The sequence below is a fragment of the Hemicordylus capensis genome, chromosome 4, assembly GCF_027244095.1.
Source record: "Hemicordylus capensis ecotype Gifberg chromosome 4, rHemCap1.1.pri, whole genome shotgun sequence".
Classification (NCBI taxonomy): domain Eukaryota; kingdom Metazoa; phylum Chordata; class Lepidosauria; order Squamata; family Cordylidae; genus Hemicordylus; species Hemicordylus capensis.
The window spans coordinates 14,924,417-14,939,959 of NC_069660.1; the positions used below are offsets into that span (position 1 = coordinate 14,924,417).

A 15,543-nucleotide genomic window follows, 5' to 3' on the forward strand; every position below is an offset into this window, starting at 1 on the left:
GTATGGCTACAAATTCCTGAGGTCATGATTCGGGTGGGGGAGGTCTCAACTAGGGCTCCAGCAGGGTCCTCTTTTGGCTCTCGGAGGGTGTTGTGCTGGGGTCTTCCTCAGGTGCCCTGCTGGGGTCCTTTCCAGCTTGGGGTCCTTTCTGTGCTGTATTGGGAGCCTCCTCAGCCTGAGGTTCTTCCTGGGCCTCAACAGGACCTCCTTATGCTGCTTTCCGCTGGGCTGTGTCAGGGTCTTTTCTAAAGGATTCCCCCAGGCCATGCCAGGGTCCTCCTCCTCCTGAGGGCAAACTGGGGCAGATCCTGACAAATTGCTGCAAGCCTAATTTGCTTTAATGGGAAACTTTCTGCAAGAGCACTATAGAACTACCTTTCAAATACCAATGTTTAGTACAGCTAAGCCATCCTCTTGCACAAGTGCAACAGTGCTTGTTCCACATATGGTTCCTCCTTGCTGTGGATGTTGGCCAGGTATTTTAAACAGAAACAATATGGAAAAACTCAGGAATGTTTACCCCCAAAAGGAAGGAAAAGGAGTAAGTTTCATAAGTTTTGAAATCAGATTCTTCCTCAAGAAAAAGTTTTCTGAAGGAGTTTCAAGACCGAAAGTAAGAACCTCAGGAACACATTCAGAGAACTGCATTCATGAGATGGCATATTGCAGATGCTATCACTGATACAAGGTCAGCTTTAAGGAGCAAAGCAGAGGTACTTCTAGCTTTCTTGGAGAAGGATAAAAGGACAGAATGTGCATGATGCAAGAGAGAAGACTAAACCAGCAAGAGCAACTAAAGTTGAAATGTCAGAAAAAACATGGCTGTTACAGAAACATGTTTATAATTCTAAAAGGAACAGAATAATTCAAACCTATTCTGAAATAAAACCCTTCCTTGGTATCATGCAGGAATTCTCTGAATATGTTTCATTCAGATGTAGAACTTGGTCCCTTGTGGCACTGGAATGCACTTTCACAAGAATCTGTTTGTGCTGAGAGAGATATCCAGATATATTTTTTAAAGTTGTGGTCCAATCTGTTATAAGCACAGGGCAATTTGTAAAATTTGTATTGAACATGAAAAGGCTTTAGAAGTCTCCAAGATTCAACACTTCTAAGATTCGGGATACATGAGTTCTGATACTCAAGCTGAGCTAAATTCACTATCTCTTTTTAAGGTGTATTAATAATATTTAGAAAGGTTTTTAAATCTCCCTTTGGATTTTCCATGAAGTTTCAAAATTAACAGCATAATGGTAGATCTTACAGGTTCCAGAAGTCAAAGAGCCCTTTCTCACAATCGGTGAGAAGGGCTTGAAGGGGTGAAGGGAAGAAGCCTCGGAAAGCTTACCTCCCCTGCAAATGATCCTTTCCTAGTTGCTGGGTGGGTGGATATGTTGGACGTTAAAGGACTTTGCGCTGTCTCTTTGTCTCAGACAGTGGAGGACAGACTAGTAAGTCAGAGGGCTAGAGGGTCAAGACATTTGTCATCACTTCTCCACTGCTCTGATGCTATCCCTTTGAAATGTAGATTGCTACTCTTAGGGGATTCAACTTCCTTTCTTCTCTCTCTCTTCCTACCTGCCTCCTACCTTGCAACATGGCAAGCCTCTCTCCCTGCACCATATGTGCAGAGAGGATGCAGAATCCATCTGCATCCAGCTAGATAGTTAGATTAGAAATCCTAACTCCTCACTTTCCTATCTAGAATGGAGTTCCTTAATAAATGCCTTTTATATTGATTTGAAACTATGAATTGGCTCCAAGTTACTTTACTCTCAGGATACACGCATGCTTAACTAAACTACCACTGTGTTGTGCCTCTGTGCACTCTGCTATAATGAGAAAGGGATTCTCTCACCACAGAGAATTTCCAACAGATAGCCCATCCAGACGATTGCCAGCTTCTGCCTGCAGCAAGGAGGTTTCTGGGAGGTCCCCAGAACTCCCACAATACACCATGCCTTGAGTTCTCTTCTGAGCAGTTATTCTGACAGAGTTGCACTGGCTGCCAGTTTGTTTCCAGATCCAATTCAAAGTGCTGGTTATTATTTTTAAAGCCCTTAATGGTTTGGGTCCTGTATACCTGAAGAACTGCGTGCTCCCAAGGATTCCTGCCCACCTAACAAGGTCATCAGAGGGGCCTTTGCTCCGTGTGCTGATGTTGAGATAGGCTAAATAGTCGTGCATGGAGGCACGGCCTTCTCTGTTGTTGCCCCCAGGCTCTGGAATGCTCCCAGTGAATGTCTGTTCTTTGACATCTGTGGCAGCTTTTAAAAAACAACTAAATACCTTTTTATTTGTTCAGGGTTTTACCCCTTAGGGTCTGTTGGTTCTCTCAGCTTTCCTGTTTTCTGTCTGTCTTTTTAATGGTGTGTCTGTGCATGCATTATGGGTTTTTTTTTAATGTTTAACTGGTTTTAAATGAGATTTTTATGGAGTTTTATTGTATTTTAATAAGACACCTTGAGATGTCTTATGAAAGGCGATATAAAAATTGAACAAGAAAGATCACTTCACATGCCTTACATTGATCCCTGCTAACTGGACAAAGAAGTATCTTTCTAAAATGGTGATTCTTTTAGATTTAGCAGGGGAGAGCAACTGTCCCTATCCAACCCCAGCACAGCATCCTTCCAGAGGCTGTTGCTGGTGTCTACCTTGTGTTTCTTTTCAGATTATAAGCCCTATGAGACAGAGAACCATCTTATTTTTCCTATGTAAAAAATAAGTGGTATATAAAATATTGAAAAGCGATAGATAAAAGTTAGTGATCAATTGTGAACCGCAGGGGCATAGTGACCATTGAGCAAGGGTGGACAATTGTCTCCAGCCCCCAAGGCTCTCGGCCAGGTGCCCCCTTGCCCTCTCCCTCACCCAGCCGGCGAGCAAAGCACTTGCCAACTGGGAGCATGAGTCATGACCCCTCCTCTCCTCTCTTCTCTTCTCAACCAGCATTTGAAAGACTGGCTGGGGAGGGATGGACTCTCCCCCTGAGCATTGGCCCCTGCCCTGTGTCTGACATCAGACATGGGTGGGGGCAGGGGAGCAGTGCTGAGAACAGGGCTGTCAAAGCCCAGGCAGTGTTTCATTTCCCTTGTGAGCTGGAGCTCTCTTTCAGCGATTCCACCAACCACTGACAGGGGAAATGAAGTGTTGCCTGGACTGTGAGAGCCCTGTTCTTGGCACAGCCCCCACCTGTCCGGCATCTGATGTCACACAAGGGTGTGGCTTGGGGCATACACACACTTTGAATTCAAGGAGGAACACCCAGGGGGCAGGGGAGCCACCGGTCAGACTTTGTCCTCCAGCCCCCTGTGCTGCTAGCAAACCACCTTGAGACCTCTGGTTGAAGATAGTATATAAATACATTGAATAAATAAAATAAATATGCCATCACCACCACCAGAAGCCTTATAATGCCCCCTATGGGAGTGAGTGGCAGCACTAGCTCCATTTCACTGATGGTGCAGCAGGGAAATGACTTGATTATCAAGCCAGAAGTTTGCTGGTTCAAAACCTTGCTGGTATGTTTCCCAGACTATGGGTAACACCTATATCAGGCAGCAGTGATATAGGAAGATGCTGAAAGGCATCATCTCATGCTGTGCGGGAGATGGCAATGGTAAACCCCTCCTGTATTCTACCAAAGACAACCACAGGGCTCTGTAGTCACCAAGAGTCAACACCGACTCAATTACTAAATTCATGCAGGAGCTTTAGACTCACGCATCATGCAGGAGCCAAGGGCTTCCTGGTTCATAGCTTGGTCCCTTAGCTCCTACATTTAAAATGGTTCTCATGTGATGGTACATTTCAGGGCTTCCCAACCCTGGGTCCCCAGATGTTACTGAACTGAAACTCCCATCATCTCCAGCCACAATGAACTTTAGCTGGGGAGGATAGAAGTTGTTGCAGTCCAACAACATTTTGGGACCTAAGGTTGGGAACCCCTGGTCCATTTAACCCCTGCTAACTGATCAAAGAGGCACCTTTTAAAAGTGGTGATTCTCTTTATTGAGCAGGGGAAGATCAACTGGCCCTATCCATCCCCAGCACAGCATCCCTCCAATGGCTGTTGCTGTGGTCTATCTTATGTTTCTTGTTGTGAGCCCTTTGGGGACAGGGAGCCATCTTTATTTATTTATATCTATGTAAGGTGCTTTGGGAATTTTGTTGACAAGTGGTATATAAATGTTTGCCATATTAGTCATTTCCCATTTGGCAATGTTCAAGCCAACATAGGTTTTTGTGCTCTCATGACCAAAAGTGCCAGTACAAATAGCACTTAAGCCACTCGAGGTGTGTAAAAGCCTTCTGACAAGGAAATGTTGCGCACTTCATACCTTCTGTAGTCTATATTAGTCTAAATAAATGCACCCCTGGTGTCAAATTATTCATGACCTGGGATAATGGCCGGCCCTTGTTCCCTTTGGGACAATAGGTTCCATTTTTTAAAAGACATTGAAAGGACCACCTCCCAATGTCAGCCCTCAAAGGCACACCTCTTCCTACTGCCTTAAGTGGGAGCAGACTCGGGGTGTATTTTTAACTCCCTTTTAAACACAGCCATTATTTCATGCAAAAAGTGCCTTCCAGGAAAACTGGATCATTCCCACCTAGGTAATTTTATATCAATTCACTGCTTAAATTATTTAAAGAGTGATACTCGGCAATATCCTTACTGTTAATGCTGGCCTAGTTTATTCCCATTAAGCAGAGTCTATTTTTAGGCCTCTAAAATAATAGCTTTTGAATGTTCTTCACCTTCAAGTTCTTGCCTGGGGCACTTTGACTTTAAAAGTCACTAGGGTAAGGAGCTTAATATGCAAGAAGAAAGGTATCAACACCCTAATCTTTCTGAAAGTCCCTCCTGAACAGATAATTCCAGGTAAGATAGCAGTTGTGTGTGGTAAGCCCCAACACCTAATTGCCCATGAAGACTGGCCCATGAAGACCCAATAGTGACTAAGGGGCACTCTGTATAAGCCCAAAGACAGGCTCATCTCATCTGAACCTACAAATGTGGAAGGGAAAAGAAAACAACAACAACCTCCAGCTCATTTTCTGGGATATAGCAAAGTTTCAGGGCTCTCTCAGATACCACCAGTGGTAAATCCCAGCTGAAATGAGGCACTTGCATCCTGTTCTGAAAAGCACCAATTTGTATCTGAAATGGGTGTTGACCTTTTGATTTCACACCCCCGCCCTCCGGATACAAACTCTCAGAGATAATTCATATGTATAGGACAGCTAGGGTTGGTACTGGCATACAGATATTAAGAATGCTTATAGATTTACAAGATGTCAGCAGTCAGTCTGCAGTAGAAGCACAATCATTGTGGCTGGTATACTATTAATTTATTTTTTATTATTATTGTTGTTGTTTACACAGTCAGCCAGGTGTTATTGACTGGTTTGTTTTATACAGACATCGAGTCCTTCCCAAGGACCTGAGATGGCTGGATTTTATTATCAATGTTGTTGCTGTTATTATAGATATCGTTGCAGAATCTAGGCTGTTCCCAGTAAAGTTGCTTTTTGTAATTGGCTGATGGTCATTTCTGTGGCCCCTATGGTGTTGAGGTGCTCTTCAAGTTGTTTTGGAATTGCACCTAGGGTACCAATTACCACTGGGATTATTTTGGTCTTTTTCTGCCACAGCCTTTCAATTTCAATTGGTAGATCTTTGTATTTTGTGATTTTTTCTATTTCTTTTTCTTCTATTCTGCTATCCCCTGGTATTGCGATGTCGATTATTTTAACTTGTTTTTCTTTCTTCTCAACTACAGCTATATCTGGTGTATTGTGTGGCAGATGTTTGTCTGTTTGTAGTCAGAAGTCCCATAATATTTTTGCATCTTCATTTTCTACCACTTTTTCAATTTTATGGTCCCACCAATTTTTGGATACAGGTAGCTTGTATGTTTTGCAGAATTTCCAGTGTATCATCCCTGCTACCTTGTCATGCCATTGTTTGTAGTCAGTCTGTGCCATCTTCTTATTTTTCCATTTTTCTGCTTGCTTCTTGACCTGTTCTTTCTTGTAGGCCTGCTTTGTTTCATTGGTGTTGAATAGTTTCTTGTAATTGACCATTTGAAGTGCATCTTCTTCACTGTCCCTGATATATTCTTCAAGGCCTCTTTTCTCCTCCTCTACTATTTGATGGACTTGCAGCATTCCTCTTCCACCTGAGCTGCGAGGGAGGTATAGCCTATCGACATCACTGCGGGGGTGCAGAGCATGGTTGATGGTCATTATTTTCCTGGTCTTAACAATCTAGCGTCTCTAGCTCTGCCTGGGTCCAGTCTATTATTCCTGCAGTGTATCTGATAACAGGTATAGCCCAGGTGTTTATGGCTTGTATGGAGTTCCCACCATTGAGTTTGGACTTGAGGATTTTTCTAACTCTCCTGATGTATTCACTTCAAAATTTTCTTTTAACTTCAGCATGTGCAATGTTATCAGCCTGGAGAATGCCCAAGTGTTTGTAATGTTCTTTCTCTTCCAGGTTCTTGATCTTGCTTCCATTGGGCAGTTCTATTCCTTCTGTTTTTCTTATTTTCCCTCTGTTCATTATTAATGCAGCACACTTGTCTAGTCCAAACTCCATTGCTATATCACTACTGAATATACGGACAGTGTTTAGCAGTGATTCGATTTCTGACTGGGACTTTCCATACAACTTCAAATTGTCCATGTACAGCAGATGATTTATTTTACTTGTTGTTTTAGATGTTTGGTATCCGAGGCCTGTTTTGTTTAGTATTTGTGAATGTGGAGTCATGGCGATTACAAACAACAGAGGGGATAGTGAGTCTCCTTGGAAAATACCTCTTCTAATGCTAACCTGTCCAAGTGTCTCGCCATTGATTGTTAACTGTGTACTCCACATGCTCATTGCTTTTTAAATAAATATCTGAATGTTTTTGCTGACACCAGTTGTTTCTAAACATTTTAGTATCCATGTGTGAGGCAATGAACCTCCTCCTCCACCTGCGCCTGAGCAACTGCTTCAGTTGGTGGTAATTCTTCTTCCATATTTTGAGCCTGTGTTGCTCTTTGCAGTTCTTCCAGCTCAACTTCTGTGAATACTTTTCTTATTATGACTCTTCTCTGGCCTGCTAGTTTTTGTTCTGTTATTTCTGTATCTGGATGCTTCTCTTCCCAAATTTGGTACATTCTTTTAAAATAACCTCTTCTAGTTGGACTAGACTTGTAATAGCAGATCATTATTTCCTTCTTGGCATTTTTCGTGTATTTTTTTCCGGTTAAGCGACATTTCTTCCAGTAACCCTGCAGTCTCCAGCCCTGGTTGCTCAACTGAAGATCCTGAGTCTTGTAGCCCACTTCCCACCAGATGTCCAGGGACTCCAGCACCTGGCGCGGTCCTTGTTGACCCGGGCAACGGCCGATCTGGTATAGATTTATTAAAGTTACGTCTCACCATATTGTTAATGGGAGAAGCACTCTTTGTCTGGCTCCTCCTCTGAGATCTGTCCAGTATGGTTGGACCTCTGGTATAGCTCTCACCTTCCTCAGAGTACGCAAGCCCCACAACCATGCCAAGGTAGTACCTCACTGGGGGATTATTATTATAATATTTATATCCTGCTTTTTTCTCTGAGGAGCTCAGAGTAGTGTACATGGTTATGTTTATCCTCACAACAATCCTATGACGTAGTTTAGGCTGAGAGATAGATGGATGGCCCAGAGCCACCCAGTGAGTTTCGTGGTTGAATGGGGATTCAAACCTGGGTCTTCTTGGTCCTAGTCCAACACTCTAACCACTACACTATGCTGGTTCATCATAATGTTTGCACAGTTGCATGAAAATTGCACAAAAGAAGTGTGGCAATTGGAAATAATGGCTGTATCATCATGTGTCGGCATTTGTGCAGTTTTTGAGCTTGCGCAAGAGCACTCTTGAACTACTTGATAAACATTACATTGCAACACATTGCAGTATGTCAGCCTGTATTCTTAACACATGCACAACCTTCTTTCCCAATGAAGTTCAGGCAGAATCTGTTCTTCCAATTTAGAGCAGGAGCTGGTCTAGCACAATGGTGATTGGCTGGCCTTTATATCAATCACTAAACCACTTCCCTCCTTCTCAGAGCAGGATTGTGCACAGTGTCGATTAGTTGGCCCTTGAGACCTTATGAAGCCACCACCGCCTTACTCAGGGCAGTTATTAAAAGCATTAAATAAATGTTCATGCAAATAACTATCCTCAGCACTGGTGAGGGGGAAGACCCAAAACCCAAACACAAAGCATGGTGAGAGGGAAACAGTACTTAATCCAGAGGATTTGTAGCTATAGGACATACATTAGAGCTTGCCCCACAGCAGAAAAATCCACAGCCTCCCCTGCCTGAAGGCAAATTTGTATGCAGTCTAGGGTGGTAGGGAAGCATTTCTCAACCCTTTAACTCCATTCAAGAAACAGCTTCTTTTACTATACTCAATTACTACATTACTGTACTCAATTACTTCATTTAACTCCATTCAAGAAACTGCCTCTTTTACTGTACTCAATTACTTCATATCAGGCTGCTCATAAAGGCTAAAGATGCATATGAAGGTGCCTTAGACCGAGTCAGATCATTGGTCTATCTAGTCCAATATAGTCTAATCCACAGATTTCTAATCCAGATCTAATCCACAATGACTTTTGGCCATTGTGGCTGAGCATGATGGGAGCTGTTGCCCCAAAACATCTGTAGACCCAAGTTGGAGAACCCTGGTTTAATCAGACCAGCAATATCTCTGCAAAAGATTTTGAAAAGAGATTTCCCACCACCTGATTCTTTAACTGGAAATCGAACCTGGGACCTTCTGGGTGCAAAGCATGTGCTCTTTTACTGAGCTATGACCCTCCTCAACAGAGGTGGGGGGGGAGTGAGGAGGAGGGAGAACAGTGAAATATAGGAATATCATATTGCAGTTAAAAAACAAGAAAGAGAGGGGTCCTAATTTCCATTCAACAGCAATAAACCATAGCTTGAAGAAGATCAAAGTTAAACAAGGTTGGCTTGAGGATAATAATAAAAATAAAAAACAGAATGGTTGAGTACTCCAACAATGAATAAAATTCCTCTGTTTTAGTACCACTTCCTCCCATACTGGTCTGGGCAAGGCTGATGATGCACAGTATAAATCTAAGTCCTTTGCAAATAGCCTTTCAAGCCATGCTATTGACTTTACATCTATGGCACCTATGGGTGGGGTGTGGAGATACTTTAAAATCATTATAATTTGTTCAGGAACATGGTCTCCTACAGGACAGTCCAATTTCTGATTCAGAGCCACCCAGAAAGGTCTCTCAGCATTCCTTGCTTTATAAGCATTCTAGACATATTCTGAAAAGTCTCGTATAAAAAGCCAAGAAAGTGCCCATACAATGGCACAGTTCAGTCTAATAATCTGTGCCTTTGTCCATTATTTGAATTAGAAGGAATAGACACATGAGCCACAGAGATCTGTCTGCTTGTGAGTGGTACCCAAGGACTTCTGCCTTTATTCTCCTTTTATTGGTTTCTTGCCGTCTTGCTTTCATCCAGATACCGCACTTCAAATTGCACACGCAGAACAGGTTTTGTGTGCTCTGCAGGAGTGGAGAATGCTCAAATCCATGAGGATTTTCTGGTATCAAGATTTTTTTGGTTTTAGAATGATTGTAAGCACTTGCATACTGCCCTGGGAATTCAGTGCTGGCTGGTAACATGATAATAACTTGGTATCAGGACAATCCATTTCCCTTAAGGGAATCTGTCCCATCTGTTGACAGTCTTTTATGGCTTTTGTGGTTTCTGGGCAGTCAGAATTCTATATCAACACATTCCTGGGGGCGGGCGGGTGGGGGAACCTAGATGCATATGATATTTTTTCACACACTGGGATGGAATAAAGGTTGATTTCACATAGTCAACATGACTGGTCCAATATGGAGCTGGTCCAAGTTTAACATCAGGCTGGGATTATTCCCCACACAGTGCTTTTGTAGGATGGCTCTGGGAAGTACATGACAATATTAGTACTGTTTTGCCAGCGTCTGTTGCAGCAGGTAGAGGCACTCTTATGCCTGGACTTTGGGGTCGAAGTCCAGGGCCTCCAAACCCTCTAGGGCCCCTAATCCTCTTTAGTCTGTCCTTGGTGGTGTAGTTTGTGCCCTCAAGAACCTACATGTTAAAAAATAATGCTTAACTTGCAGCAAGTGGGCTTCCAGAGCCCTTTGGGACCAGGCTCCAAAATTACCTAGGTGCATCTCTGCATGAAGGGAGGGACCTCTCTCTTTGCAAGGGGAGATTCTCTCATTGCTACAGATTCTCAGTCCACCCATGTCACGTCCTACACCATTCTGAAAAGTCTCCTATTTTTGAATGTTCTTATACATCAGAGAGGAGAGAGAGAGAGAGATTATCTCATCTCCCTTCCTCACGCTTCTCTGGAGGTATGTGTGAGTGAGTGAAAGAAACTGCCTGCAGCTTCCAGCAAAGGAAGAATTCAGGAATTAATTTTTGTGAGAGCCTGGGATGAGGGGGCCAGCAAGAAAGCTGAGGTTACAGACTTTGGCTCTATGATGTAACATATTGCCTGACTTTAGGAATATGCTGCTATTCCCAATTTCATCCAATGCTCAGATTGTGTGTGTGTGTGTATATGTGTGTGTGTGTGTGTGTAGGGGGGCAATATTACAAAGATGCCATAAATGCAGTGACTCTCTTTCCAAGCGAAATCAGGATTCAAGGCACTATGTAAACCTGCCAGGGTTGGCCTGGACACACACCCAAAGGAGACTCCATCAGAGCAAGAGGAGGAGCCACCCCAGTTTGCATCCCTGGACCCAGTAGTATCTACACCCCAGATACTTCAGGCCTGGAGTAGCTGGAGCTAGCTGCCCCATCAGAAGAGCCCTGGAGCACTGCAGACCTAATATCCCCACTAGGGTCTCCTGCCCCTTCCTTGGACCTCTCTCCCTTGCCCTGAGTACCTGGGAGCAGAGGTGATGCTGTAGCAGGGCAGAGCTCCAGCTCCAAAGGTGGTCTGCTTGCTTGGCTCCCAATGGGTCTATTTGGGAGGAGGGGGAGTGTTGTATGGAGCGGTGGGGGAGAATGGGGGAGGGGTGGAGTCAGAAAGGGAGACTATATTGCTTCACTGCCTGTGCCCTGAAGGCCAAAGAATATATAATAATTTGCCCTTTCCTGCCCACTTGGGATGTGATTTCTTATGAAGCTGCTCTTCAAGCCTTAGATGATCATTTCAGCCCTGCTTTGAATGTGTGATTGTTGAACGTTACAAGTTCTATTCTAGATCCCAGTTTTAATGATGAACTGATCAGGGATCAGATTGTTATAAAAACAAACTGCTCCAAATTGTATGAAAAACTGCTATTTTCTCAATGAGCTGGTGCCGTGGACTGATTGTTTGGTGGTGCCAACCACCTTACAAGCAAAAGTGATCAAAATTGCCCACAAAAGTCATCTGTGCATGAGCCTGACTAAAAGGCAATTCATAGAAGGTTTTTGGTGGCCAGGCATGGACAAACACATTGAAGATGTGATTTGTATGGCTTGTGCTGTATCTGACAACTTGCAGAAGACTATTGTCACCCCCCTTGACCCCAATAGAGTATCCCATTGGTCCCTGGGAAAAACTTGATCTGGATGTAATGGGGCCTTTTGATAACCAACCCACAAACCAAAGATTTGTTATGGTGATGATGGTGGATTACTATTCCAGGTCGCCAGAAGTTTCATTTGCTGACAGTACAAACAAGGTGATCCAATTCATGGTGGCAGTTTTTGCAAGAGAAGGTCTTCTTAAAGAATTGGTGACTGTTAATGGGATACAACTTACCTCATTTGAAATGGAACAATATTTGCATAACCATGGGATAGCACTTAGCAATAGCAATAGCACTTACATTTATATACCGCTCTATAGCTGGAGGCTCTCTAAGCGGTTTACAATGATTTAGCATATTGCCCCCAACATTCTGGGTACTCATTTTACCAACCTCAGAAGGATGGAAGGCTGAGTCAACCTTGAGCCCCTGGTCAGGATTGAACTTGCAACCTTCTGGTTACAGGGCAGCAGTTTTACCACTGTGCCACCAGGGGCTCATTCACAGGGATAACACACAAGTCTATTTCCTTGTACCATCCTTGAGGGTATGATTTAGTGGGGAAAAATGAATAGATTAGTGAAAGAAAGTTTAAAACTGGCTACTACACAACAACAATCCTGGAACAAGACAATCAATGAAACGATTTGCTTATCTAACTACTCCTCATTCCACTACAGGGCATTTTCCAGACTATGAGATTTGCAATGGGTAAAGCATTGCAAAGTATGACAGAATAGTTCAATGGTTTAAAACTGAGAGTAAAGCATTATTCAATGCTTCATTGTAGGCTGGTGGCCATTCATATTTTCTGTCCATTGCAATGTGTTTTCAAGGCAGCACTGTCCATATTCTCCTTGAAATGCGTTTATCTACCCCTCCTCCTGCTTCATTTGGGCCAATGGAGTTGTGGGTAGGGGGAGGTGACGTGAAATTTTTTTTTTAAAGTAACTTCTCAGCTGTCTTGTGTTAATCCGCAAGCGGGGGGGGGGGGGGGAGTGCCGTTCCAAAACAAAAATCTAACTTTGTCTTCCATCATGGAAGAAATGGAACAGTTCGAGACTTTCTAGCATGCATACTATGAGAAAAGAGGAATGGGAGTCTGGTCTCAAGAGAGGAACTGGAGAAGTCTTTGATCGTGCCTTCAGTTTTCAACTCACAGAGGAAGCTTATGAAAGTGATGGGTCAGTGTAGCGTTGTAGATAGGGCTGCCAACTAGGAACTTTTATATGGTATATGCAACTATTTTGAGGACCAAATTACTTTTTTTTTGCATTAGAAAGAAGATAGACTATTTGGGGGGCCGAACAGCTTTTTTTCTTCTTCTTTTCTTTTGTTGTGGCGTCTGACATTCTGGGGATCAGCCAGAACATTTTGTTCACTCAGAACACTTCGCTCTCATGAGCAGTTCCTCTTCCTTTGTCTCCTTCCCCTGCCAGTATCCTACTGGCCATCCATCCAGTGGGGAAAGCAGAGTGGAATTTCTGCATCAGTGGCAGGTTGCAGAGCCACATGATGCAGGAGCATGGAAAGGTAGGCCCAGCAGGTGCAGCTTGCTTCCTTCATGTGGTGGCGGTGGCAGCAGTGAGAAGTTAGCAGTTAGTTAACTAACTTTAGTTAGTCCCCTGCTAACTGAGTAAAAAGGCAGCTTTTAAAGTGGTGACTCCCTTCTATTTATTTTATTTATTATTTATTAATTCGATTTCTATACTGCCCTTCCAAAAAAGGCTCAGGGCGGTTTACACAAAGAAATAATAAATAAGAACGATGGATCCCTGTCCCCAAAGGGCTCACAATCTCAAAAGAAACATAAGATAGACACCAGCAACAGTCACTGGAGGTCCTGTGCTGGGGGTGGATCGGGCCAGTTACTCTCCCCCTGCTTACTAAAATGGAATCACCACATTAAAAGGTGCCTCTTTGCCAAGTTAGCAGAGGTTGTCTTCATCACGGGGAGAGCAACTGGCCCTGTTCAACCACAGCACAGCAACCCTTCAATGGCTGGTGTGGTGTTATCTTGATTTCTTTTTTTAGATTGTGAGACTTGTGGGGACCGAGGAGCACCTTATTTAGTTTTCTTTGAAAAATACTGTGTTGAAAGAAAACCACTAACTATGTGAATGTTTGTAGTCAGCAAGTGAGTGGGAGACCGTGCAAGCACCACTGTGCCAGCATGCAAAGAGGCTGGCTCAAGCAGGGGCACACCTAGATATGTTGGGCACCCGGACTGCCTAGCCATGAGCCACCCACCCGCCACACCCAGTCATGAACCACCATCACCTGCCCGAGGCTCCGTGGTTGTTTTTTAAGTAGCCACCACACACCCCACCAAATCTCCATGTGCTTTAAAAAAAATTATGACTACCACGGCCGAGGAGTGGCAGCAGAGGGGAGCGGAGGAGCCCTTCTCTCTTCCCTGGAGATGGTAGGGGTCGGAGCGATGCTGGGCCCGTCCATTTGGGCCAGTATCTTTTGCCAACTGCGAGGCACGCCTGTGCAGTTGAGATTGTTGCAAGCCTGTGTGCACGCATGTGCCCGGCATGCGCAGGTGTGTTGTATACTTCTGGTTACTTCCGGTAAAGGGGGCAATGGGGCGGCAGGGAGGTACGCTGCCTCCCTGATGAACTTAAATCAATGGAGCACTGGCGGCGAGAAAGTGGAGGGAGGGATTAGTGCACCCCCCACCTTTGAACCACCCCCACCCAGTTCCATGCACATCCCTAATGCTTTTTGGTGGGATGCGCAAAGTCAAGCGCTATCTAGTGACAACAGACTTACTCTGGGGCAAGAGCCAGGAGAGGGACCAGGATACAAGAGTCTAGGAGCTGGTTCAAGGTGGTGGTGGTGGTGGTGGTGGTGGTGGTGGCGGCGGCAGCAACAGCAGAAAGAGACACTTCCCTCTAGTGAGCAGCTTATAAAGGCTGTGTACAGAGCCACACCCTTCCTTCACAAGCCAAAGCAACTCCTGAGTAGACCATCTAATTCTCCTCCTGAGTAGACCCCTCAGAAGGCTTGTTTCTGGCAGCCAGCCTTCACTTCTCCATTGGGCCTGCATGGCTTCTCAGGCTTTATGGCGCTGTCAGCTTGGGGATCATAGAGGTGTCTCCTTGGGAAGCCAGGGATGGGGCTGAGGCTGGGGCTTAAGGGATCCCCACTTGTAGAGGAACTGAGTGGCCCAATTATTCTAAGGTGGGAATGATGGGTGCAGTTGTGGGAGTCCAATCTGTGGATGAAGGCTCGTCAGGTGACAGGGGTTGAGTCAGGACCCCTTCCTCAAGGTCTGGGGGGTCCTAGTGGGGGCTCCAAGGGTGCTGCCCCTGGGATCTGGACTGTATCACCCTCTTCAAAGAGGGTTTCTTCCTTGAGCTCTTTGTCTGAAGAACCTGGATCACTGTGAGGTTCAGAATTCAATTCGGACTACTGGTCCAGGTGGTCTCCAACAGTTTCATGGGAGCATGCACTGGGGCCTGAAACCTGGTTGGACAATCTTCCTACCCAGCCTTTGGTCATGAGAACAGGTCTTGTAGTTCTGACAGCCCTAATGCAACCACACCATCTCCCTTTCAAGTGCCAGCTAGCTGCAGCTCTTTTGCTCAGCTAATTCTTTATAATAAGGATGTCAGCTGGTAGCCATGCATTCAAGGGTGATAGGTCTCGCAGCTCTAGAATAGCTACCCCTCATCATGTCATAGCAAGACAGACACCTAGCACAGTCTGGGACATTCTTTCTGTGGGCACTGCTGTGTATATTACCAAGTTTTTCAAAAACCTCATCCCAATGAACTTGGCAATGCCACCTGTTTCAAGGATTTTGGCATGCTGTCAGCCTTTAATTATCTCCACTGATCTTGCTGTTACAGGTGGCAGCCTTCCAGGAATGCTGTCAGGGAATGCAAATGTGCTCTGTCTGGCAG

The 15,543-nt window shown here is 44.6% G+C and overlaps 1 long non-coding RNA gene across 1 annotated transcript in view; it reads right to left on the reverse strand.

The window, feature by feature from the left end:
* LOC128323018 (uncharacterized) overlaps window positions 1-14,495 on the reverse strand; it is a 28,890-nt gene extending 14,395 nt beyond the window's left edge. Inside the window, exon 1 of the long non-coding RNA XR_008306148.1 lies at window positions 14,408-14,495. This is a non-coding gene — a long non-coding RNA (uncharacterized LOC128323018). The remainder of the gene's footprint in view (window positions 1-14,407) is intronic.
* Window positions 14,496-15,543: the final 1,048 nt, after the last annotated feature.